Here is a 1,023-nt window from a genome sequence, read left to right as displayed (position 1 = left end):
TACAGTACAAAAATCAAATGGCGTGGCGCAGTGTGTCGCAGGGCAAAACTAAAGTGGCGCACAGTGCAAACTCAAAATGCGTGTGCCACCACTTTAGTTTTGCACTGCGCCTAGTGACTTTTGCACTGTGCCACTTGACTTTTGCACTGCGATTTACATCTCCCTGATTGTAGTTTGTCCTTTTGGCAATATCCAAAAGGACAAACTACAATCGCAGCGCAAAAGTCAAGTGGCACAGTGCAAAAGTCAAGTGGCGCAGTGAAAAACTAAAGTGTTGGCACACACATTTTGAGTTTGCAATTTACCACTTCAGTTTTGCGCTGCGCCACTTCAGTTTTGCACCGTGCCACTGCACTACGACTGACTTTTGCACTGCGCCACTTGTAATTGTCCTTTTGGCGTTCCATAATAATGCAGATAAGAAATGTAGACCAACAATAAAAAAGCAAGCCTGAACCCACCGATGGCTAAATAGGTTTATACTGACTGTATAAGCCTTGGCCATCTTCAATTTAAAATAGCAATATACTCTTGTAGTAAATAACTATTGAAGTAGTGGTAGAAAAACTATGATACTCTCCTGGATGATGAATGACAACATCGATCATGAATGACAACGGGATAAGATAAATGACGTGCCCTAAATTTCAGCCAATCAAATTGCAACAACCACCAGCCACCTCCTTAGGCACACCCACTTTATTACTCCAGACACGTCCACACGTACCGTACCGAAGCCTGGGAGAGGATCAAGGAAATCGTGAATCGGGCCCGGAAGTAGCTTTTTTAAAAACCGTGCACGAGGTACGTAAAATGAACACCTTTTTTCTATTTTGGGGTTTCTACCTACTTTTTTTCCAGTTTATGAATCATTTAAATGCGTTAGTGTACCTGACTGACTTTCATCTGTTTTTGCCTGTACTATAGGCCTAGGCCTAATAATCCAATTTTATTCCATTGCCAGGCACCCCTGAAAGCCGCAGTCTGCTTTTCATCGGCTAGCCAGGCCAACTGTACCACCAG

This window comes from Anneissia japonica, unplaced genomic scaffold, assembly GCF_011630105.1.
Source record: "Anneissia japonica isolate Jap-2015-1 unplaced genomic scaffold, ASM1163010v1 scaffold165_len1371125_cov188, whole genome shotgun sequence".
NCBI lineage: Eukaryota > Metazoa > Echinodermata > Crinoidea > Comatulida > Comatulidae > Anneissia > Anneissia japonica.
The sequence above is the reverse complement of the archived record's forward strand: the minus strand, read 5'-3'. Positions refer to the sequence as shown.